Source organism: Hakea prostrata, chromosome 3 (assembly GCF_041222555.1).
Source record: "Hakea prostrata isolate BN-2017 chromosome 3, UWA_Hpros_2, whole genome shotgun sequence".
Lineage (NCBI taxonomy): Eukaryota > Viridiplantae > Streptophyta > Magnoliopsida > Proteales > Proteaceae > Hakea > Hakea prostrata.
Window position 1 is genome coordinate 18,842,331 of NC_142602.1, and position 26,135 is coordinate 18,868,465.

A 26,135-nucleotide genomic window follows, 5' to 3' on the forward strand; every position below is an offset into this window, starting at 1 on the left:
TTTGATGACTTTTGATTCACCAGACTTTCTCCTACTAACTGAAGTTTCTTGTTTGCAATGAACTTATGTTTGAGTTGATTAGACATTTCACTTTTCTTCTCTAAATTTTTCGTAAGCATGAATCATAAAGTGATTGGATGACATGTCAGTCTTTCACATTACTATCTTGAAGATTGATGTCAACCATTATTATTTCAACTGCTAAACTCAGGGTTTGGTTGATTTTGCTGCTGAATCAAGGTACTTGTTAGAAGAGATATCCAAGATGTGAGCCTTGCGAACACAATTTGGTTATACTTATGTTTTCAGTAATCTGTGGTACTTAACCTCGGTTCTCTTCTTATATGGTTCAAGTCAAAAGTCCAGAGTGTATTTTGGGTTTACTGATAATGTATTGTAGCTAGCAACTGCTAATAGGTGGTTACAAATTTCTTGGAGAAAAATGAAGCTACTGTAAATAGTTCTTTGATCTTTTAGTTTTAAAGCAGGCATTAATTGGAAAATTATGTTTATTGTGGTAGATTGATGTGCCAGAGTTACCCACTTTGGTAACTTACTGTAGGACCCATTCCTCACCATTTTGTCAAGCTTATTAGATTAGTAGTTAGGTATAATTTATTATCTCATGCAGTTTTTCCAAATCTTCTGTTTAAAGAGATTTGTCAAGATTTGTCAAATATTTACAGCATGTGTTCCATGAAATTGAACTATGTCTAGGGCTCTAAGGGAAGCTTCGAACAAAGGCTAGCGATAACAAAGTCCGTTCCCCCAACTCATTATCAAATAGGTGAAAATCCTTGATTTCACGTTCTTTCAAGCCATTTTGCTAACACCCTTGAATCAATCTATGTTCGAGAAAAAAAGCCAATTGAGCTGATGAAGAGCTAAAGAAGAAAGCGACCTCCACCCCAAGTGTAACTCTTGAAGGTGATATATTTCAGCCAAGTGGTCTTTTGACTGGTGGTAGTCGCAAGTAAGTTCTCAACCTACTGTTCTTCATCTGCCTTATTTATGCGATGCTCTTCCTTGTATTTTCCCTCTTAATGGTAGCTTAAATATCACAGATGATTGTCTTTTAATTTTACTATGATGAAATAGTTGAAATGATCTTGTTGCTGTAGTCTTTCCCTAAATGTCTGATTTTGGTATGAATGAATGCTATACTTGGTCAACAGATGTTTTCTTCCAATTGATACTGTCTTATTTAACTTTAAATCAACAACTTCGTAGAGGTGGAGGTGAATTGTTGAGGCAACTACATACATTGGCAGAGACCAAATCAAAGCTTTCCTTTCATCAGAACAGATTAACAGAAATTGAAGCCGAGGTTAATCCTCATTGTTTTCCTCTGTTTTTACAGATAGTATTCATATTCATAGTCTTAGAAACACATTATGTTTATCCATTTACAAGTTCTATGTCATTTCTAATTCTAAAAGTTAGATTCTATTTTAGTTATACATGAATGTGGCTGGATTATAGAGTTTAGTAGTTTCCATTACTCTTGGTTTCTAATTTCAGATTAGGAAGTTTCTATCTTTTATTGCTATTGACTGCTAAACCCAACGGCTGAAGGAACCTTGCTGTTGTGAGCTAAATTCACCTATTCCTGAACTTCTTCTCTAGTTCCTTAATTTCCATCTCACCTCTCCCACCCAGAGAATCCTCCTTATCAGCGAGTGACTGTAAGTGAGAGACAAGGAGTGAGATTCTTATCTTGCAGAGATAGTAGAGTGTGTATGTGAGTTTCGTAGAAACTGGGGAATAAGGTTGTGTAATTAGCTATTAAAATGGAAGGTTACATAAAAAGTAAATAATTGCTTGTGAGTTACTGTTCATGTGAAGAGTACCCAAGAATACTCTTTATGACACTGTTCATGTGAACAATCTTGTCAATACCTTAATATTTAAATTCTAACATCTATAGTTTTGTTACCAACTTTATGTTGAGCTTGTATACATACAAAATCATTGTTCAAATAATCGTAGAATAGTTTTTTACAATAATTTGGTAAATTGTGTTTAGGCAAATACAGATGAGTATATTGGACATTCTTTTAGCTCTTTATGACAAGAAGCAAAACCAGAAGCACCTTTATAGTGTTACCATTCCAAAGTAAAACAGTTGGTGAAATTCAAAGCCACCTAATTCCTTCATCTTGCTTTTGATTAGATAAGATTATCTAGTTGATATTTCCTCTCTTGTCCTGTACAAATACGCCTGATGTATCCTCTTTCTCTTCATTCGTAGTTATTTTATCCACTTGCTTTCCAGATTTATATTGCAGATCAGTGGCTGTTTTTAGCCAAAAGGTGCTTCAATTGGTCACTGTGCCTGGGAATTAAATTTTGCCTTATAGACCGACCTGGACTAGGTTTCCATGCCTCTCGTATGAACCTTGGTTGATGACTGTTTTTGAGGGGCTATGAGACTGCTAACTGTCCCTCTGGGAATTGTTGTAACTATATGTTGTGGTGGATATTTTTTTTGAATGATTTTAATGGAAGAGCTATAAGACTGATTGGTAGCTTTTCCAAAATTTCTGTTCAATAAAATTTTCAACTTGGATTGTTGGAATATTGCCCCCCTCCCACCCAATAAATAAATTAAAAAAAACTCCACTTGCGCAGAAGCCTTTGGCACCGAACTCACCTTTTCTATTTTATTGAAACTTGTATTGTAGGAATATTCCCCTTCCATCCCCCGGGACTTCGCTTGTGCTAGCAAGCTTGTGGCAATTAGAGATTGCAGTTGAGTGGTTTGGGGCAGGTATCACCAATACTGTGCTTGAGCTAATGCAAAACTAACATTGAATTTAAAATTGGAAGACCTCACAGCATTCTGAGTACAGTTGACTTCCCCTTCTAGATATTTGTATTTTTTGTCAATTGGATGATTATCTTGGGTAGTATACTATGGATGCATTGTAAGTTATGTTTCTCAACTATTTTTAGATGGCCGAGCATCATGAGATATTAATGTACAATTACTATCCTCCTTCAAGTATGGTGTTAGTGGCTTTCCTACATTGAAGTTCTTCCCTAAGAGCAACAAAGCTGGCGAGGACTATGATGGTGGGCGAGATTTAGATGACTTTGTGACTTTCATCAATGAGAAGTGTGGCACTAGCCGAGATGGGAAAGGACAGCTTACTTCCAAAGTTAGTAACTAGTGGATCCAGAAGCTGAATAATGTTAATGTTGTTTTTATTTTTCCTAAAGGTTTGAAACCTTTCTTGTTCTTTCAGGCTGGCATTGTCACAAATCTCGATGCCTTGGTGAAGGATTTTTTGAGTGCCAGCAATGATGAGAAGAAAGCAGTCTACTCTAAGATAGAAGAAGAGGTTGGGCAGCTCAAGGGTTCAATTGCGAGGTAATAAAAATTCAAGAGTATGTAATATATGAACAGGTTTTATGTTGGAAAATGGGTATAATTGATGAAACAAACTTTGTTGGTACCAAAGTGAATTAAAATTTCTGTCTAGGGTTTATGAAGTACAAACTCTTGTGGATTTCAATGGTACTAATCAGCTGTGTTTTTACAGGTATGGAAAGATTTACTTGAAAGCAGCCAAGAACTGTATGGAAAAAGGATCTGATTACACAAAAAAACACGCATGTATCGGCTGCATCGTATGCTTGAAAAGGTCAAGTTTGTATGTCATCATATTTCCCCAGTTGGTTGGTTTGGATAGGGAGTGTGTTGGTAGACGTGTTTGGAAGTTTCAAGCTGAGATCATAACCTGTTTCTGTAGTTAAGTACAGTATGATCATTTTCAACATCAGCTTGACAATACTTTCTGCTTTCATTTCACCCTAACACAACCTTGTATAAGAAAATCTTATTTTGGTTTTCATAACTAAATTTTCTGCAACATTTTGAAGGTTAAATCACATGCAAGTTCAGTTCTTTTATATCTTTCTTTGTTCCTAATTGTGTTTATGACTCTTTTGTTGCAGTTTGAGCTTACGAGTAATGTGATGGAGGAGGGCTGTCTCTAGCTCCTGGAGGAGACACACAGCAACATCAGTTTGGTGGGAACACAGAGGGGGCAGTAGCACTAATTGTGTTAGTGGTGGCTGGGCAGCTTCAACTGCAGTTGCTGGATCAGCCCAACTGTTCACAACCTCTGCAGCTGCAGAATTCTCATCATCGTCCATAATAAACTCTCAGAGCTGGCTGCAGAAGAATGACTTGCATTCTCTCATGAAATAAGTGTCTTATTAGTTCAATTGCTTAGAGGGGAGGCATTGTTGACCTATGATCAAGAAATGTATTCCAGTTTGTTGGCATTGGAAACATTTTGGATTGTTGGTATATGTATAATGGAAAGTGGCACATTTACTTTTGTAAAATTGAATTTGGTTTGATGGAATTGGATCTTCATTTGTAAAATTGAATTTGGATTGATGGAATTGGATATTCATTTGTAAAATTGAATTTGGTTTTTGGAACCAATTTTTTTTAATTAAAAAAAGCTATCCCGGCTTTGTTTCCAGGTAATCTTGTTCCTGGAGATGTTTATTTCATGCTGACTGGGCTTAGACCTATTTTGGTTATCCTAATCTTACATTTATTTGTGTCTTCCAATAACTACTTTAGAAACACAGAAGTATAAGGGATGGATCAGTTGAGATGACAATTGATAGGGAGATTCTCCATAGATGGTTTCAAGAAATAAATGTAAAATGAAAGGAAAAAGAAAGTTCTTAAGACTATGATGTCAAGGAAAACATCAATCAAGCAAAAGTATCTGTCAAAAGTACTGATTTAATGAAATGAAGTTTGTGAACAAGCACCCCCTGTATCTAGGCCCTTGCTTATATATAGTCTTCACTGCATATATATGTCAAGCTTTAGCTAAAACTCCATAACGCTTGAATCCAATTTAGCTAAAACCAGATAAAGCTAGAATCCATCAATATTAGATGAAAAACTAGTATATGATGATCCATGAGATGCACCAGATGGATAAATAAAATATGCATTTCATAAAAATTAGTCATTTACAACAATAAATACAAAGATTCATGTGTAAAGACAAGTGTTCACCATAACAAAAGATGCAAGAATTATTAAATGAAACAAGAACTGTTCAACTGAAGCTAGTCTTCATCTTCGCTGCCATCCTCTTCATCACCACTACCACCTTCGCTGCCACTTCTGCTTGCCTCACCATCTTCTTCTTCATCCCCTTCCTCGTCCTCATCCTCTTCCTCATCGTCTTGCGCATCTTCAACTTTTGGAGACGGCATCGGAGGAATCTTGAGATGAGTCATCATATGTTGCATGACTGATGTATGATGAGTCATCATGCCTTCAAGAGTGTCCATGCGAGTACCCATTGAGTCAAAACGGGTGTCAAAATGCTGTTGCATGGCAGTGAGGTGAGAGTCAAGGGCTTGAAACCTCGAACTGGTGGAAGAGTAAGAGGATGATGGTTACGGTGCCTCGGCTGGTGCCCCTTCTATATCCATGGCTTGAGGTGCACTGCTTTGGCGGGCTGCTGCTGCTGCTTTTCTTTTGCGGGATAAAACAACTCCTTAGTTGTCCAGACTTGGTGTTGGATTGTCAGAGTCTTCATTTTTCAGACTGATGTTAAAGTGCTGGAATACTTTGGTGAGGAGACTTCCATATGATAGACACTTGTTCCCAGTTTTAGCAAACTGAATCATGTATGAGAGGATGATGTACGGGAGACATAAGGATTGATGATAAAGGATGCAGTAGGTGACATAAGTTTGAAGAGAGGTGATATTAGACCAATGTTCTTTTTTAGGAACAAGGTTCCGTTGAGTGATTTTGCTAACTGCTTTAGGCTCATCCTTGAACATTGTTTCCTTAATGTCCCTGTGGTAGCTAGGCCAATTTTCAGGTGTTAGAAGACTTTGGTAGACATCTTCTATATGAATATCCTCAAGGGGGGTGTCCTTGTAGGTCCAAAACCACAAATCTCCCTCAGTAGAGATCTGAAATAGGGTGTTAAATGAAGGGATGGTAAGAGCAACGTTCACCCCTTTGACATAAGAGGTTACTTTCAGATTTTTGCCCGCTCCTTCATGGCGAAGATTTGCATAGAAGTGTCTCACAATTCTAGGATAGGTGACCTCGGTGGCACGAAGCATGGGACCTCAACCCATTTCTTGAAACATATCCTTGATGGGAAATCGAGATAAGGCATCAAGGTCTACGGATGTGCCTTGCTCAATGCTTTGCTTGACAATCTTAGGATAATTTTTTTTGGCTTTACTGTCCCTAAACCACTTATCTAGTCTAGGGGAATCCTCATGAGGCTCATCATGGGATGGTGAAGGAGGAGGGATTCTAGAGGACGAAGCCTGGGAGGTACCACCTCGAACTGAAGCCTTTTTTCAGTGAGACATGATCTGTCAATCAAAGATTTACTAACTAGCGTAAGCAATCATATTTTAAGCAATAAAAGAATGTATGATGAATGCACTAGACATTTTTTTTCAAAGGATGAAATTTTGTTGAAGTGCCAGTTCAGATTTGTCAACTGAAATTATGTGAAAAACAGATTTTGGAGCACAGTTGAGAATAAAGGGTCTTGCTTCCACAAGTTTGAAAAACAGAAGATGCAGCTAACATGATTTGAAAAACAGATTTGAGTCGTTACTCATTTAGAGTCTTGTTTTAACCAACAAATATCCAAAAGAATTATAACAAGGAACTCTGAGCATGCTTGATTCTAATGGGATTTTGGACAGTAGAAAAACAGGGGGAAAATCAGATTTTCTTAATTAGGGTATAGGAAATCAGGATTTCACTCTTGGGTTCAAAAACATAGCCTGCTGTAAAACTAATGGAGTTATAATCAACAGCAACTTAAGGACTCCATGGTCTAAAAAAAAATTCTTTAACAAACAAAGTGCACGTTATGCACGGTTCTTGGCTAAATCACAGCAGAGTGAAACCCAGAAATTTTGGAAGGTTCAAGTTAAAAAAAAAATCTGCTGTTTAAGAAGTACAGCAACAATAAAATCCATGGTTTTATCAAACTACATTTTCAAATTATTTAAGAGAAACGTATGCATGCAACAGATGGATTTGATCATCAAAGAGGAGAGAAGATTTTTGAGGGCTTACCAGAGACCACGCACGCAGGAGAGAGAGAGTTCTTGAGGGCTGCTGCACTTGGACCGTAAGCAAGGGAGATGATTTTCAAAGAGTAGGACAGATGAATACGGGGAGAGTTGAGTAGAAAACTTAGGGATTGAGAGGGATTTGTAACTGTAGGGAGTGAGAGAGAAAGGAGATAGAGTGAATGAAGTTTTAAGTCACAAGAAAAACAGTAGCCGTTATAAACCAGGACCAGACGGAATTCCGTCAACCAGACGGAAATTCCGTCTGGTGTTCTGTGATTTAAAAGCAGTATCAGCAAATTAGACGGATGACCGTCTTGTGAGATGGTCGTCCGTCTGGCTTAGCCCAGACGGAGTTCCGTCTACCAGACGGAATTTCCGTCTGGTGTTCTGTGATTTAAAAGCAATATCAGCATTAGCAAATTAGACGGATGACCGGGAGACGGTCGCCGTCTGCTGCCCAGACGGAGTCGCACCGCGGCCGTCTGGTGTCGTGTGCAGTTTGCACTTAGCGGGCCGCTGGTGCTTTGATATTCAAATATAGAAGATTTTCTCCACACTTCTGAGATTATGTAGGTTTTAAAAATTCAAGATTTTGGTTAGAAATTCAGGGTGTCTTCTCCAATCATGTAAGCACAGAAATTTGAGAATAAGCATTACTATTTAGTACATTTTTAATATGTACAATCTTGTAACTTCCAATCATTGTTGGCAGCTGAAGGAACGTCAATTCTTAAACATACACTATTTATTAGATTTTTAAACAAATGTTCCACAACCATTGAAATTATTATCATGCATTTCTATATTATTACTAAAAGAGACTCATGAAAACAGATTGAAGTAAATTCAGTTGTCATTATTACTCCCAGCATAAAATGGAGTATTACTTCACCAAGGAATCAAGGATAATGCCCAAAATATGTGAAACTATAAACCTAACAGCAAATCAATAAACAGTGGCCTGGTAAAGGGTACAGGAGACTTCCTTGGACCTAGCCGAACCTGTTTGAGAACCCAGACAAAGATATAAGTCCAAATTTGGGTCTTTGGTCACATAGGATATTAAGGATATATTCTTTATTTTTATTGGGAATTAATAATTATATTATTTTCTCTGGGTATCCCTTGCAACACTACAGGAATCCTTCATGATTTAAGATTTCTTAAGATACAATGGGAGAGGAAGGGGGGGGGGGGGGGGGGAAGAGTTAGAATCTCTTATAAGGCACAAAAGAAGACTCCAGGCCCCAGGAATCGACAGTTGTTCTATTCCTTGGGCCTCTAGTTAATATTTATTACCTCTTAACCCCTCTTGTCCCCCTTATTTTTTTTTATCATATTTAGTCTCTAAACTTGACTTTTAAAGATGAATCGACAGTGGTTGTATTCAAATCTTTAATGGTGAAATCCCTGAGGATTCTCACTTTAGTTGATAACTTATAGATACAAAAAGGTGCAGAAAACAGGGGAGAAAGAGCCAATGCTATTTTATTAACCTAGCAACAGACTTCTATTACAACTACAATACATCAATCTTGAAGGAAACAAAAAAAAAAATAATAATAACTACTAGTTAAGGCTCAACGCTCATTTAGGCACAAATAATGAGGACAAAGATTTAGTCATTGGTTTTGTTATTTTCTGATTCTTCTCTTATATTTTGAGTATGCTTTTGAGGTTAGTAGCTTGTTTTCAGTTTTGTTTTGAACAGAGGTTAGCTGTTGAATGAACAGAGGTTAGTTGTTCAATCCCATCTCCAGGAACAAGATTACCTAGAAACAAAGCCGGGATAGCTTTTTATAATTAAAAAAAAATTGGTTCCAAAAACCAAATTCAATTTTACAAATGAATAACCAATTCCATCAATCCAAATTCAATTTTACAAATGAAGATCCAATTCCATCAATCCAAATTCAATTTTACAAATGTAATGTGCCACTTTCCATTATACATATACCAACAATCCAAAATGTTTCCAATGCCAACAAACTGGAATACATTTCTTGATCATAGGTCAACAATGCCTCCCCTCTAAGCAGTTGAACTAATAAGACAGTTATTTCATGAGAGAATGCAAGTCATTCTTCTGTAGCCAGCTCTGAGAGTTTATTATGGACGATGATGGGAATCCTGATGATGCTGCAGAGGTTGTGAACAGTTGGGCTGATCCAGCAACTGCAGTTGAAGCTGCCCAGCCACCACTAACACGAGTAGTGCTACTGCCCCCTCTGTTGTTCCAACCAAACTGATGTTGCTGTGTGTCTCCTCCAGGAGCTAGAGACAGCCCTCCTCCATCACATTACTCGTAAGCTCAAACTGCAACAAAAGAGTCATAAATACAAATTAGGAACAAAGAAAGATATAAAAGAACTGAACTTGCATGTGATTTAACCTTCAAAATGTTGCAGAAAATTTAGTTATGAAAACCAAAATAAGATTTTCTTATACAAGGTTGTGTTAGGGTGAAATGAAAGCAGAAAGTATTGTCAAGCTGATGTTGAAAATGATCATACTGTACTTAACTACAGAAACAGGTTATGACCTCAGCTTGAAACTTCCAAACATCCAAACCAACACACACTCCCTATCCAAACCAACCAACTGGGGAAATATGGTGACATAAAAACTTGACCTTTTCAAGCATACGATGCAGCCGATACATGCGTGTTTTTTTGCATAATCCAGATCCTTTTTCCATACAGCTCTTGGCTGCTTTCAAGTAAATCTTTCCATACCTGTAAAAACACAGCTGATTAGTAACCATTGAAATCCACAAGAGTTTGTACTTCATAAACCCAAGACAGAAATTTTAATTCACTTTGGTACCAACAAAGTTTGTTCCATCAATTATACCCAGTTTCCAACATAAAACCTGTTCATATATTACATACTCTTGAATTTTTATTACCTCGCAATTGAACCCTTGAGCTGCCCAACCTCTTCTTCTATCTTAGAGTAGACTGCTTTCTTCTCATCATTGCTGGCACTCAAAAAATCCTTCACCAAGGCATCGAGATTTGTGACAATGCCAGCCTGAAAGAACAAGAAAGGTTTCAAACCTTTAGGAAAAATAAAAACAACATTAACATTATTCAGCTTCTGGATCCACTAGTTACTAACTTTGGAAGTAAGCTTTCCTTTCCCATCTCGGCTAGTGCCACACTTCTCATTGATGAAAGTCACAAAGTCATCTAAATCTCGCCCACCATCATAGTCCTCGCCAGCTTTGTTGCTCTTAGGGAAGAACTTCAATGTAGGAAAGCCACTAACACCATACTTGAAGGAGGATAGTAATTGTACATTAATATCTCATGATGCTCGGCCATCTAAAAAGAGTTAAGAAACATAACTTACAACGCATCCATAGTATACTACCCAAGATAATCATCCAATTGACAAAAAATACAAATATCTAGAAGGGGAAGTCAACTGTACTCATAATGCTGTGAGATCTTCCAATTTTAAATTCAATGTTAAAACTGCACAAGGTTCCCTGACGACAGTATTGGAGAATGGGACCATGCCATATAACCAACACCATTCTATTCAGTCGTCATTATGTCATTGTAAGTCATAGCAAACTACCCATCCATAAAGAGTAGCTTTTTGAAATAAGTGAGGATATTGGTATAACAGTACAGGCACAACTTGAGAACAAGGGGAATAAAATGCAGGAATACTGCGAAATCATTTGTTGGTCCTGCTGATGTAGTCTCTTGGGAGGGGAGAGTTTGGAGTCAGTCCTAAGTCTTACAATATGCATGGTGGCACCCTTAAGATTTGAGCTGAGCATTTACTCTAGTAGCCATTTATTATTGCTCTAAGTAGGGCTGTAACAGGGTCAGGTTGGCCTGGGCTTTTCAAGATTCTAATCTTGACCATGAATACCCTAGCTTGACCCTGACCCTAAAAGCCGACCACGTCAAACACTCAATTGATCCTCACCCTGGCCACCCCAACCACAAAATAATATAACAATCCATACTTACATACTGTTGCCCTAACTTGACCATGAATACTCTACATCAGTTTGGTACCCACTGCACTCTGCTGCTCCACCTTTTGTGGCCTGGGTGCTATAAGACCTCTACAATGTAAGGGTCAGGGGATTTTCTGAAACACTGAACCTTAGCACTTATCAACCATAAAATGGCATTCTAAAACTAGGGAGCCATGCTTTTGGGGCGGCGCATAGTTTTGCATTAGCTCAAGCACAGTATTGGTGATACCTGCCCCGAACCACTCAACTGCAATCTCTAATTGCCTCAAGCTTGCTAGCACAAGCGGAGTCCCGGGGGGTGGAAGGGGAATATTCCTACAATACAAGTTTCAATAAAATAGAAAAGGTGAGTTCAGTGCCAAAGGCTTCTGCGCAAGTGGAGTTTTATTTTATTTTTTTATTTTATTTATTTATTTATTTATTGGGTGGGAGGGGGGGGGGCAATATTCCAACAATCCAAGTTGAAAATTTTATTGAACAGAAATTTTGGAAAAGCTACCAATCAGTCTTATAGCTCTTCCATTAAAATCATTCAAAAAAAATATCCACCACAACATATAGTTACAACAATTCCCAGAGGGACAGTTAGCAGTCTCATAGCCCCTCAAAAACAGTCATCAACCAAGGTTCATAAGAGAGGCATGGAAACCTAGTCCAGGTCGGTCTATAAGGCAAAATTTAATTCCCAGGCACAGTGACCAATTGAAGCACCTTTTGGCTAAAAACAGCCACTGATCTGCAATATAAATCTAGAAAGCAAGTGGATAAAATAACTAGGAATGAAGAGTAAGAGGATACATCAGGCGTATTTGTACAGGACAAGAGAGGAAATATCAACTAGATAATCTTATCAAATCAAAAGCAGGATGAAGGAATTAGGTGGCTTTGAATTTCACCAACTGTTTTACTTTGGAATGGTAACACTATAAAGGTGCTTCTGGTTTTCTTGTTGTCATAAAGAGCTAAAAGAATGTCCAACATACTCATCTGTATTTGCCTAAACACAATTTACCAAATTATTGTAAAAAACTATTCTACGATTATTTGAACAATGATTTTGTATGTATACAAGCTCAACATAAAGTTGGTAACAAAACTATAGATGTTAGAATTTAAATATTAAGGTATTGACAAGATTGTTCACATGAACAGTGTCATAAAGAGTATTCCTGGGTACTCTTCACATGAACAGTAACTCACAAGCAATTATTTACTTTTTATGTAACCTTCCATTTTAATAGCTAATTACACAACCTTGTTCCCCAGTTTCTACGAAACTCACATACACACTCTACTATCTCTGCAAGATAAGATTCTCACTCCCTGTCTCTCATTGACACTCACTCGCTGATAAGGAGGATTCTTTGGGTGGGAGAGGTGAGATGGAAATTAAGGAACTAGAGAAGAAGTTCAGGAATAGGTGAATTTAGCTCACAACAGCAAGGTTCCTTCAGCCGTTGGGTTTAGCAGTCAATAGCAATAAAAGATAGAAACTTCCTAATCTGAAATTAGAAACCAAGAGTAATGGAAACTACTAAACTCTATAATCCAGCAACTAGAATAGAATCCAACTTTTAGAATTAGGAATGACATAGAACTTGTAAATGGATAAACATAATGTGTTTCTAAGACTATGAATATGAATACTATCTGTAAAAACAGAGGAAAACAATTAGGATTAACCTTGGCTTCAATTTCTGTTAATCTGTTCTGATGAAAGGAAAGCTTTGATTTGGTCTCTGCCAATGTATGTAGTTGCCTCAACAATTCACCTCCACCTCTACAAAGTTGTTGATTTAAAGTTAAATAAGACAGTATCAATTGGAAGAAAACATCTGTTGACCAAGTATAGCATTCATTCATACCAAAATCAGACATTTAGGGAAGACTACAGCAACAAGATCATTTCAACTACTTCATCAAAGTAAAATTAAAAGACAATCATCTGTGATATTTAAGCTACCATTAAGAGGGAAAATACAAGGAAGAGCGTCGCATAAATAAGGCAGATGAAGAACAGTTGGTTGAGAACTTACTTGCGACTACCACCAGTCAAAAGACCACTTGGCTGAAATATATCACCTTCAAGAGTTACACTTGGGGTGGAGGTTTCCCTATTAAAAGCTACCTATAAAACAAGCCAATTAGCTGAAGAACATCCATGTCTCTATTGTTTTTCCAACATCATTTATGGGTTGCAGCTAATTAGCTGTTATAAATCCACCTACTGATTTGAAGTTAATCATATCCATATCTATCAAGTCATGAATCACGATGGACTAGCCCCCCAAACCACCCAAAAAGAAAAACTGTGACAGAATAAAATCTGAACCATGAATCATACCAAACCACTAGAAAATTGTGATTTGATGAATCGGTTTGTAAGATTTACTTGCCATAACCTTTCAAATTGAAGCAATTGAAGTATAGAGACAGGCAGTAGCCACATGGTTAGATGCTTAGAGCCCTAGACATAGTTCAATTTCATGGAACACATGCTGTAAATATTTGACAAATCTCTTCAAACAGAAGATTTGGAAAAACTGCATGAGATAATAAATTATACATAACTACTAATCTAATAAGCTTGACAAAATGGTGAGGAATGGGTCCTACAGTAAGTTACGAAAGTGGGTAACTCTGGCACATCAATCTACCACAATAAACATAATTTTCCAATGAATGCCTGCTTTAAAACTAAAAGATCAAAGAACTATTTACAGTAGCTTCGTTTTTCTCCAAGAAATTTGTAACCTCCTATAGCAGTTGCTAGCTGCAATACATTATCCGTAAACCCAAAATACACTCCGGACTTTTGACTTGAACCATATAAGAAGAGAACCGAGGTTAAGTACCACAGATTACTGAAAACATAAGTATAACCAAATTGTGTTCACGAGGCTTGCATCTTGGATATCTCTTCTAACAAGTACCTTGATTCAGCAGCTCTCTGTATTCCACGGAATTCAACATTACTGTTAGAAATGAATCCTGATGGGATTGAACCATCATTCCCTAGAACATATCTAGGTGCTCTTCCATTTGAGCCAGGGATTCACCTACAAAACATATGTTAGATCAATCAAAAGAAGTTCATATTATGAAAACCACCTTGTTAAACACATACAAATAAAAGCCATCTTAGACTTATCATGTCCAATCTACGTATCCAACATAAACAATTCTATAGCAAATGACAAAATAACTTTGAAGTACATATCTTGCACCATGATAATTTCAAATTACATATCCTATAATCAATATCTGCTAATTAATTACATTAAAAGGTCCAGATCAAGTTCTTCCCTGGCACTCCAAGAAATAAATCAAATTTGCGTTATTAATTTGATTAATAAATTAAATGCCCAAGGGCAATATTGGAAACTCACTATTAGGGCGGTTACAAAATAGGTTATATATTTTGGTAACCACCGCATTAGCGAAGAGGTAACGGAGTGATTCATTCGCACGAGCGCTCTCAGAAATGGCGGCTCCATCTCTCTCTCCCTCTCTCTTAGAATCGCAGGCTTAGATTTTCTTCTTTGCTAGTATTTGATCTTCATTCCATTAATCCACGGCATTTGGGTTGTGGATATTATTCCCTTTCCCTGTGATTGAGGAATCTCGCCGGTAAATCTTTGGTGGTGAAACGAGGACGTGGATCTAGACTTCCGCTGTGAATACTTCAAGTAAGGGAAAGCGAATTCAAGGTAAGGAATTTTTTCCCCATCAATTAATTGAATTGAATTACTTTTGATGTATTACCAACATTGGCATCAGAGCCATTGGTTCCCACGTTTATTGTTCCTCCCCATTGTTTAATTTTATTGTATGGATCCAATGGGAGGATCAAGGGTTTAATACGAAACCCATGGGAGAATTGATAGGGTTTTTGGAAACCTTTTAATTTTGATTCGGATCCGAGTGGGAGATCCTTGTGGATTTCCCTAATGGAGATTTGCATGAATTGATAATCCATGATGAAAATTTTGTTTAAAATTTATTGTTGGATTTTTTCATGTGTTTTTGGATGATTTTTGAGTGAAAAACGGTTTTACCGTTTTTCCGTCATGAAAAACTTGAAAATCGCCGCTTTTTGGTCACGGGACGGACGGACGACGACGCAAGGCGCCGCTATTATCGAGTGGCACAGGACCGACGGAATTTCGCTGGGAGACGGCCACGTGGGGGGAGCGGACGGAACAGACGGCATCCGGGAGAATGCGACGGAAGGGGACAGGAGAAGGAGGAAGGGAGAGGAGGGAAAAGAAAGGAGAGGAAGCGGGAGATGGAGGAAAGGGGGAAGGTAAAGGAAAAGGGAAAGGGATGTTGGGCAGAGGGCCATGGGGAGTGGGAGCAATGAGGTAGAAGTGGGGAAATAAGCGAAATGATGATGTTTATTTTAATAAAACTATATATGGGACAAATGTTGAGAATGAAGTAGTGTATAAGAGGGGTTGAGAGAATGATTGAATGTTTTTAGCATCTCTTTGGTTTAAGTGCTTATCCCATAGGTGACTATGCAGTGTGATTTTTGTTGCATGAGTTGTGTTTATGAGATTTATGAATCATTCTGTATGTAATATCTCTAGAAAAATGGGTACCAAGAGATGTTGGACTCAAAAGGAGATAAGAAAGAGAGGAAAGAGGAGAAAGGGAAACTGGAAGAGAAGAAGGGAGACAAAAAGAAGAAAGAGGAAGGACAGACAGAGAGGGACGAAATACAAGCGGAAGAGGAAAGAGGAGGGATAAAGAGCCCAGAGGGAGAGAGAGATGAGAAGCAAGGAGAAAGGGGGAGGGGAAGTAGATGGAGGGACTCCACCACAAGAGGCGCCAGCGGAACGAGGTAAAGAGGAGGGTCAACCATGAGGCAGATATAACCATCAGCAACAGATAGTGAGGAGCGAGGGGGGAAGAGATGAGGAGCAAGTCTGAGTCACGGTCATTGCCAAAGACTGGGAGCAAGAAGATTGACAGGAGAGGTCAAGACGAAAGGCCAAGCACCGAGCGATGAGGAGGAGTGGCGATACCCCCAAACGAGAGGGAAGTAGCACAGTAAGGGTGAAGTAAGCGCAAGAGAGAGAAAGCCAACCTCAGCGGCCAAGCAAAGTAACAGGGTGGGAACAAAAACAAGAGGGGCAAGCGTTCAAGGGGGACTAGGGCGCAAGAAGAAAAGGATTGCAAGGGAAAGGGTATTTGCGGATTGACGAGCAAGAGGTAGAGGGTATACTCATCTTGTTATGTAACAAGTTCTAAGGGAAAAACGGGATTGTGATTAAAGAGAGAACACAAACAAGGGAAGGAGCTGGGAATACGGATCAAGAGGAAGCAAAAGGATAAGATGGGGAAAGCAAGCGTGGAGGTTCATGGCAAGGCACAGAAATTAGTTTGCGAGGTGGGAGGACATGATGTGGATGAGACATTGGAAATCTGTTGTTATTTATCTTTAAGACATGGTTTTAGAATTGTATTTGAAAACAATTTTGGTTTGTATCGGGTGATACAGATGGTTATGGTTTTTGATAATGGTTTCATTGTATTGGATACAATTGATTATTCATTAATTCTAGTAATGCTTGTTGCCAAAATACCGGTGTATTGATTCTAATTTGTGGCATGCTAGACTAGGACATATTGGCTAGATAGGATGAAAAAGTTGGCAAGAGAAGGTCTCTAGGCCAAGGTTCACTATCGATTGCCAACTGTGAGTCATGTCTAGCAGAAAAGAACTAGAAAACCATTTAAAAAGGCTTGAGAGCCTTTCCTTAGAACTTATCCATTCAGAGGTGTGGACCCATGAATGTGCAACTAGAAAAGGACAGACATATTTCATCACATTCATAGATGACTATACAAGGTATGGTCACATTTATCTAGTTTCTCATAAGTCGAAGCCTGGAATGTTTTAAGAAATTCATGAGCTTGGTTGAGAATCGCCTAGATAAAAGGATTAAAACTCTTAGAACGGATAGAGGTAGAGAGTATCTCTCCGATATGTTCAAAGGGTTATGTGATGAAAAGGGGATATCTAGACAACTTACTATTCCAGGGACTCCACAAAGAAAATGGGGTGCCGAGAGGAGGAATAGAACCTGCAGACATGGTGAGATCCATGATGGGAGGCAAATCACCCATCTCTTATTGGGGAGATGATTTGGATCAGGCCTATATCCTCAACAGAGTTCCAACCAAATCGGTTCCTTCCACACCATATGAGTTGTGGACCGGAAGGAAGCAGATTTGAGTTACTTGCGCGCATGGGGATGTGCAACATATGTTCACTCTACTTCTCACCAATATGGAAAGCTTGGACCCAGAGGAAGAAAGTGTATCTTTGTGAGATATTCTGAACCTCAAAGGGCCATGTCTTCATTGGACTAGATGAGAGTGAGAGGAGAACGGAACTTGAGTCTAGGGATGCAACATTCTTGGAGAATGATTTTCCATCTCTTTCAAGAGTTAACAAAGAATCATCGGAATTCTTTGAGATACAAGATAGTGGTCTTGTCACCCAGGGATTCAATGGAAAATGAACCCGGGGTTCATCCAAAAGATCCTAGTGGGAGTGGGAGTGAGATGTGATAGCTACCTTAGACGGTGAGCAACGAAGCACTTGCGCCGAGTGGGGGGGCTAGTTCCTCGTCGACGCTGACAAGAGGATGAAGCCACATGGTAACTCCGAAGAGATGACCGGAGATGACTTCAGCCGATGAGCATGAACCAAAGAGCGGCAGGAAGCCTTGGGGGTCAAGCTCAAAGGAATGGTTAAAAGCAATAAAGGAAGAGTTGGAGTCGATGAAAGTTAATCATGCGGGACTTGGTTGACTTGCCGCAGGCGAAAGGCAATTGGGAACAAGTGGGTTCTCAAGATCAAAAGAAAGGCGGATGGATCTATTGAGAGATTCAAGGCTCGTTTAGTGGCTAAGGGCTACACCCAACGAGAGGGCGTGATTATGAGGAAACTTTTCCCCCGTGGTTAGGTTTGCCTCAATTCGCCTCATACTAGCCATTGTTGCTCAGCTTGGACTTGGAGCTTTATCGATGGATGTAAAAACCGCTTTTCTCAATGGAGAACTTGAGGAAGAGATCTATATGGATCAACCTCAAGGCTTTGAAGCACATGGACTTGAGCGCAAAGTGTGCAAGCTTAAGAAGTCCATATATGGCTTAAAGCAAGCATCTAGACAGGGAATGTGCGCTTCACCAAGCTATGATGGAAAATGGTTTTTCCATGCTTGAGGAAGACCACCGTGTTTACACCAAGAGATCTGATAATAATTATGTCATCCGACACCGTACGTAGATGACATACTTATGGCTAGCAATAGCAAGGAGCTATTGGAAACCATTAAGAAATGGTTGTCCTCCGTATTTGATATGAAGGACATGGGTGAAGCAAGCTATGTGCTTGGTGTCAAGATTGTCGAAATAGGCAAAAGAGATTACCGGGTTTATCTCAAGAGACCTATATTGACAATGTCTTGACGAGATACAGATGCACAACCGCAAACCAATTGATACTCCAAAGGAGAAGGGTTTGCATTTGAGCCTTGATATGGGTCCCAAGACTCCAGAGGAGAAAACCAAGATGGAAAGAGTTCCATATTCAAGGCAAGGGGTAGCCTTATGTACGCTATGATGTGTACTAGGCCGGATATTTGTTATGCAAGGGGTTTGGTTAGTGGACCAATCAAACCGGGCATAGAGCACTGAAAGAGCCAAGAGGATATTGAGATATCTCGAGGAACGAGTAACTACATGTTGTGTACCAAGGATCGGATTTGCGGTTAGTTGGCTATAGTGATGCCGACCGGGGGAGACATCGATGAGCGCAAATCAACCCGGAATGCGCGAATGGCGGGGCCATTCGGGTGAGCAAGAAAGAAGCGATATCCCTCGACCATGGAAGCAGAGTAGGGCATGCTCAGCGCGTCAAGAGGCTATTTGGGAGGAGATCCCGACATACGGGATTGTGATGACATCCAAAGAGGCCGCCTGACCGTGATAGTACGGCAGCTAGCTATGTCAAGGACCCCAAGTATCATGGGAAGACCAAACATATACAGCTGAGATATCACTTTGTTAGAGACATTACATCAAGAAAGAAAGTTGTACTCAAGCACATATCTACTAGTTTGATGGTAGCGACCCTTACCAAACCTATAGCCAAGGATGTTTTACTCATGTAAAACCTGGGCACGAGATTGTGACTAGACCGAGACCATTAATGAGTAATATGAGTTCATCCAGAACACCGGTGATTGTGTTCTCTAGCATAAAACAACATATGTCAAAGGCAAGAGAATGGCTCACCACACGAGCACGCCCGGCGCCTGGAGGCGAGCAGAGATGAGACGGATTGTGAATGACTGTGTAGGTCAACATAATCATGATGGCCTGATTTGGAATCAAGATGAGTCTATTGTGAAGAGAATCGACATGAATGTTCCCACTATCATGTTGCCTATAGGAGCAAAGAGACTTAGTGGCGCTAGGGTGGCGACAATAAAGAACTCGGAGGCGCAAGGGGTTGCGACGGACTAAGACCCGATGGTGTTGAGATGGACATACGTCTATTGTATATAGAATGCCCACCATAGCACAAATCATACTAGTGTGCTAGCGATCATGGAAATGAGAGGATGGACCCGCTCCTCTCATGTGTGAGTCCGGACCATGGTCCATTAGTGCTTAGTGACCGACGACATCATGAAACGAAGGGGAGTGGTACGGGGTGTTACCATGGCATGATAGATTCGACCAAAGGGGCACACGGAAAGGAGTCAATCCTAAGTGTAGTGATGGCGGGAAAGGAAAGGTGATCAACCGCACCCTAAAAAGTGTGGGCGCCAACCGTATGTGTTACAAAGTGAACATTTTAAGGACAAGAAGGGATCCCGAGGGATCGAGAACAGTCCGGTGAGTGAATAAACCAGACACCGTGTATACTAATGCAGAGTCATGAGTGATGTGCCAGCCCGGGAAGGTCTAGGGGGCTCACGCGGGAATCACCGGTCGCACAACCCATTGCAGATGATGGGAATTAGTGCAGGACACAGTGGCATGTATCGGGATACATAGTGAAGAGATCAAATAAGATACCGGGATATGCAGTGGCGGACACAAGAGGCAGACCGGGAACATAGCGAGAGATTGAATGTGTATATCCGGGATATACAAGTGTGTCGGGACACATGAAAGATTAACACTTGCCCGGCAAGTGGGAGCGTGGAATTATTAATGATTAATAAATTAAATGCCCAAGGGCAATATTGAAACTCACATTAGGGCGGACAAAAAGGTAAATGGAACCACGCATAGTGAAGAGGAAGGAGGACAGACAGCGCCAAGAAAGGGGCAAGAATGCAGCAGAGCAGATGATCATCCAAACACGGCAGGGTTGTGGAATATCCCCCCCGGATGAGGAATCTCGCGGTAAATCTTGGTGGTGAAACGAGACGGGACTAGACCCGGAATACCAAGTAAGGGAAAGCGAATCAAGGTAAGGAATTTCCCATCAATTAATTGAATTGAATTACTTTTGATGAAATAGCCACATCCCAAAAAAAACAACCCCACACAAAAAAAAAAAAAAAAAGAGGAAAGAAAGGAAAAAAAAAAAAAAAAAAAAAAAAAAAAAAAAAAAAAAAAAAAAAAAAAAAACTTAAAAAAAAAAGAAAAAAAAAAGAACCCCACCCCCCACCCTACAGGGGGGGGGGGGGGGGGGGTGCGGCGTCGTCTTGCGTGCTCTTTGATTGCTTAACCACATCCATCATGGCTTTTGTAGAGACATTTTGTGCCATTGAGTTGTTGTTGGCTGTTGAAGTCACTGGCAATGAAGTCAACATATGTTGATCCAATGGACGGGCAACTTATGTTGTATTTTCACATCCCATAGCAGAGTTCAATAACGGCAAACTTCCAGACACCATACCACTTGGAATCTTTTGACTGTTGCTTGATTCTATGTTTCCCAACTCAATGTTGTTGTAAACATCAGCAAACATAGAACTAGAAATTTCACCAAATGGAATTTGCATTGGGACAATATCGGTATGACGCATAATGGAATGTTCAAAGTAACAATCATTTCCAATAGAAGCTGCCACACTTTCTTGAATCAGCGGTTGATGTGACTGAGGATTATTAGCATAATCTGTACTGCTGCACTATTAGAGAGTGATTCATCAGATCCATTTAATTCATCACATTCATATGTTGCTTCAATGCCTTCCATCATTGTGAGAGGATAGTTGTCATTCCGTTCCATAGATGTGCTAGCACAAGAATCATCATATCCTTCCCTTGTTAATGTTTTGAATAATTCGCGAACCTCCGCAGTAGAATCATCAACCCAAAGTGGCTCCAATAGAGGTCGGAGTTTTGTAGTAACACGATGGATGAGACGACGCTTAAAATAGTAAAATAAACAAAGGAAATTTCAATGAGATAATTCAACATTATAAAAGAGAATTAAAGGCAATCAAAAAGTTTTATGATGGATCAAAAGTGAGAACTTACCAAATCCAGTGTTTCACTATCTCCATAACCTTTCAATCTATAGTCATTAGGGCGTCGGTCATCAACTTCATGGGGTGGATGAATCCTAACATGACTCACACATAAATACCATTGAAGATAATATGATTGTGTAATTCCTGGGTTTGACTCTTCAGCAGCATCAACTATTTGAAATGTATCATTGAAGGTTGTCCACTCACTCACCTCTCGATGAAACAATTCATTATAATCTACTCCCAATCTAGCCACTGTTTGACGTTGCCATCTATGGATAGTTTGAGGCACACTTTGCTCCAGTCCAAATTGACGGAGGCATCGATCTGGTAGATGCATCTCAACCACATTGAAATGAATAAGCCAAGTGCGAGCCAAACCCACATATGAACCTATAAGAGCAACAATAGGGGCACTTGCAAGTGTTGCATATGGCTGCCATTTGACCTATAAAGAAATCATAAGATATTAAAAAAAAAAAATAAATTTTTGGATAGTTGACTGCAAATGAGGTGGTAATAAATTTCTAGTGTACGCATTCATGATATGACAATTTTCTACAAAATAATCAAATATGCTGGTTACCAAGAAAACTCTCAAAAAATACTTGGCTTGTAGGAAATCTACAAAAAAGTTGGAAGTATGCACATCATTATCCTAAACCTAAAAATAAAACTAGAAAAAAGGAAGAAGGTCCAAGATTTTATATTTATTGCCTAGGCAACCCCTCCAAGGAATACTTGCTTAGTCATCTAAAATGGAACACCTCCAGCAATGTAAAGGTCCTAGACAAGGTTTCGGTGGAGTTAAAGTCCCGATGTTCACTCTCTTAGAGAGGAAAACAAGTAGCAGCTTCAACAGCTCGTAGTTCAAATAAGTTTACTTATCTCCAATCTATCTTCATTCTTCCACATGGACTACTAAATAGGCAGAGTGCAGCCTTGGAGAGTCCTCTACGAACTCTTCTAAGTGAAAGCAAGGAGAGTCCTAAGACGTCCCTAACTAATGAATGTCTCTTTTTGCCTTCTCAGCTGGACAACAATCTATAAGTTGATGGTAGTGCATGAAGCATTAATATTGATTTTTATGTTTTCCTCATAAAAATTAGTGCTCCCCAACTGTATACCACCCAAAACAAAATATATAATAACTAAAATAGGATTTTACTAACCTCATTATCCTTAAGTTGATCGAGCTCTTGCCTGTATGGTCTATAATAATTATGGATGTTGTCAGCTCTAAGTCGACATTTCCACCTTATAGCTCGAGGAAATGGTCTAGACTCGCGAACAATTTTTGGTCTACTAACACCCAAGCGCTCATATGCCCAGACCTAAAAGACAAATTTAATCCACGAAAACATGTCATGAATGAAATTCCAATAAACATCAGCCAAATGAAGGAAGTACAAGAGACTGCGTCCTCAAATTTGTGGACCAAAGCACACATTACCTAAATCAAAAGAATAGACTTATTGTAAATAGGGTCATTGAACCTCCAATATTAACGGTGTTCTTCTTAGAGGCACGCATCAATGACCTATATAAGAAAGCAAGAGCAGTAGCACCCCATGCATATTTAGCACATTCAACAAAATCAGCAAGCAACGGAAGATACGACACATTAATCATATTTCCGGATGTGTTAGCAAATATGGTAGTTCCCAAAAGATGTAACAGATATGCTCGAGTAGCATAAATAACATCCATTTTAGAGGCATACATCCCAGTTGGGAAAATTGGTTTCTTAACCATGTCAGCTTCACACAACCACACTGTAAAGCCTTTGTGTTCGTAGGATCTGTCGGATGTTGTCCAAGGAAGGTATCAAGTAGATCCTCCACCTCCTTGTACAATTTTCCAGTAATAGCTTTCCCAATTACTCTAAGACCCAAAATATATGCAACATCTTCCAAAGTTATGGTCATTTCAAATCGTGGCATGTGAAATGTATTAGTTTCACTACGCCACCTATCTACCAATGCAGTGAATAGACACCGTTCCATTTGGAAATGCCCTATATGACGTAAATACTTGAATCCAACAATTTCCACCATTCGCTTTTGTTCTTTACTAAGCTTCCACTCGGTGGACGTTCGACTATGTTCATTACTCCGTAGCACACGTCTCTTTTGAAATTTAAAACAAAAAATAAGTGGGCATATCTTGTAAAACAAAAACAAACATCTTATTTCTCACTTTTATACAACAACTATTACCTCACCCTTCCAAATCAACTCCGAAATGTGATTAGATTGATCATAAAGAACAATATCGGCACTTGATGGGTCTTTATCAATACATGTTCTAGCTAACGATGTTGTATCATGCATAACATTACCAAACAGATCTGCATGACCAACATCTTCTCTACCAGTATACTCATAGTGAGGCACCTCATTTCCAAACATATTCATATATGTCCATGACCTAGAAGGTGATTGAATCCCACTAGATGTAGTTCCTTTTTCTGAGATTCTTCGTATAATATCCGATTGTAGAGGATCCGCTGACATTATGAACTTAATACACCAAACAAAATTAGTTAACTGTAACTTTAATTTAAACAATAGAGAGAACATAAACATGTTATTAAAAAAGGCACAAGATCCACAAGAACTCTTCTTTAGTATATTACTATAATTTTAATTTACTAATTATGCTATCACCCTTCTTTTTATGCCTCTTAAGGTTTTTGTTAATGATAACTTATTCATAATTTTTTAAAAAAAAAACTTGTATAAAATGAATACCAGATTTTGTACTATTTCTTATTAAACCATAAGGAATGGACTGATAATTTGGATATTAAGCTTGAACACTATAAAGATATTTATTTTGTGGGAAAAGGTCCTTGAGCTGATAGGATTTCCACACATTAAAGGACTATGCTAGCATCGAACATATACAATTTTGCATCATTGCATTTGGTTACATGTTGTTTGCTCAAGAAAACCTTTCCGTTATTTTGTTGTCTAATGTTTTCTTTCTGCTTCTTTAGTTAGCTACAAATTTTACATTTCTATCTTGTTAAGTATTAAAAATTCATTTTTGACAACAAAAGTTAAACTACTGTATTGCAAATATTGATTATCCTCATTCTAAAGAATCTCTACAAATGGCTAGATTGCTCATCATAGTTCTCAAACTATTCTACCCCTGGTTTCTCAAATAAAAGAAGCCATGTATAGAATTTTCTAACAAATTATTTATTCAATTTCTAGATTTAAGAATAAAAATAAAATTTTTTTTTCATGCTAAATAGGAGGCCTATAGAATCATTTAAACATTAATATTTCCTCACAACTATTTTGTGTAAGACATCCATAATTACTTTGGACAGAAGAAATTAGGACAATAAAACTATATCAATACCAACCATTCCACTAGAATACGAATGAAAGATATCTCAAATTTAGGTTAGAAAAGAAATCCCTCTCAATAGTGATCAAGAAACAATATCTCAGATTTACACTTTTTTTTTTTTTTTTTTGAAGTTTCAATAGTTAGAATGCCTTGTATTTTTTAAGTTTCTCATCTGAGGATATGGGTTCAGAAGCTGGAAATTTGCAATAGTCAAGTATACCCAAGGGGTCGAACACCTCTTTTGCAAGCTACCAACCAACAACACTAGATCACACTCAAATGTATGTAATTAATTTTTGTATTATTATTCAACAACAAAAAGAGTTGATCGTGAGGAGAATGAACAACAAAGGCAATCTAACAATGTAGGTACAAGTAACGTTCAATACACTTAATTTAAATGGGAAGATGGGAAGAAGAAGAGTCCATAGCTGTGTGAACCAGAAAAGGTAAAAATAGGAAGAAGAAGAAGAGTGGACAGCAGCAGTTATGTGTAAGGGGTTGGAAGGAACAGGTACATACCTGATTTGCAGCACTATTCTGGTTCTGGATGGAGTGAGAGCAGAGAAGCAGGGAAGGAGAAAAGAAGAAAGGATTAGAACAAGATTAACCAACGAAACGAAAAACCTAGAAAGCCAAAACGCTTACCTCAATCCACCATGCTTGAATATCGATCGGACTGGCTCCGGTTATGGCAACCAAAGTTAAAACACCAGCGTCTTCTCCCGCCATTTCTCCGACGATTTCGGTAGAATATTGGACGATTTAAGCTTGCAACTCAATTGACGATTTCGGGAAAAAATAGTGCGATCTGCATCTTCAATCCACGATTTGGTGTTTTCTTGGTCGATCTGGGAAGAACGCCTGCGGATACTGTCGAAGACGGAGGTATGACACTGTTTTGCCCATTTTGGTTATACGAAACCCAGAATAAGCCATTTCCGTTGGATGAAAGCTGCAGTGGCTATTTTCGTAAATTTAAAGCCAAAACTGACTAATCTCGTAATTTTCCTTTTTTTTTTTCAAAACAACCCAACACCATTTGACCATAAAAGAAAGGGAAAAAAATAGGGGAAACTTAGGTTACCTTGCAACAAAGCTTGAAAACCCTTGAAATAATTCTCCAAGAAGGGCCAAAATCAACAAAG

The 26,135-nt window shown here is 38.8% G+C and overlaps 2 long non-coding RNA genes across 5 annotated transcripts; one reads left to right on the plus strand and one right to left on the minus strand.

Annotated features, from left to right (window-relative positions):
• The first annotated feature begins 6 nt into the window (after positions 1-6).
• LOC149021376 (uncharacterized) lies at positions 7-4,740 on the plus strand. Of its 4 annotated transcripts, none has more exons than XR_016172328.1 (4): positions 7-1,327; positions 2,685-3,161; positions 3,249-3,373; positions 3,546-4,740. It is a non-coding gene; the product is annotated as an uncharacterized LOC149021376 (long non-coding RNA). The 4 variants fall into 4 exon arrangements; XR_016172329.1 differs by having other exon boundaries at positions 7-973; positions 1,231-3,161; XR_016172330.1 differs by having other exon boundaries at positions 7-2,770; positions 2,956-3,161; positions 3,546-4,739.
• A 4,665-nt stretch (positions 4,741-9,405) lies between these two features.
• Positions 9,406-10,424, minus strand: LOC149021377 (uncharacterized). The gene is made up of 3 exons (XR_016172008.1): positions 10,228-10,424; positions 10,016-10,140; positions 9,406-9,842 (listed from the first exon to the last, which is right to left on the minus strand). It is a non-coding gene; the product is annotated as an uncharacterized LOC149021377 (long non-coding RNA).
• Positions 10,425-26,135: the final 15,711 nt, after the last annotated feature.